At 44.2% G+C, this 543-nt stretch overlaps 1 protein-coding gene across 1 annotated transcript in view; it reads right to left on the reverse strand.

The window, feature by feature from the left end:
- Positions 1-543, reverse strand: part of LOC104625862 (serine/threonine-protein kinase TAO3-like) — a gene marked incomplete at its 5' end in the record, with an annotated part of 15,906 nt that overhangs the window by 15,017 nt on the left and 346 nt on the right. The window lies entirely within an intron of this gene.

Here is a 543-nt window from a genome sequence, read left to right on the forward strand (position 1 = left end):
TCCCTACTACAAAGGCATCCACAGCAATCACATTTGCAATAGTACAGATCTTGATGGATTCATCCCATCCCCCTCCTCTTTGTAAGCCCACAGCCCGCTCTAAGCCCTCTCCGTTATCGCAACCCAGCAATCCTTCCCGGGGATCAAGCTGGAAAACGCAGTCACGGCACAGTTGCCTGAAATAAATGAATGAATGAAAAAAAAAAAACCAGCCAGCAGCTCAGCCGGGCAGCAGCAACCTTATTGTTTCAAACCCCATCTGCATCTCCATAGCATCTCAGCATATTTCACACGAGCACACATATACACTTTATGCACATGCAAATAAACGTATTAACAAAAGAAAGAGGTGGAAAAAGGCGAGGGGGGGGGAATCTGAGATATTAACTTCACCCAGGAAGGTGGCTTATCTCACATATACTGGAAACACACGGAGAAATTAAATATATTCTACATTTTACATCTCGCACACAGAGAGAGAAAATATCTTTCAGTGCAATATCTAGTTGCTATGCCAACAACAACAAAAAAATGGGGGGGGGG

The sequence above is a fragment of the Phaethon lepturus genome, unplaced genomic scaffold, assembly GCF_000687285.1.
Source record: "Phaethon lepturus isolate BGI_N335 unplaced genomic scaffold, ASM68728v1 scaffold29218, whole genome shotgun sequence".
NCBI lineage: Eukaryota > Metazoa > Chordata > Aves > Phaethontiformes > Phaethontidae > Phaethon > Phaethon lepturus.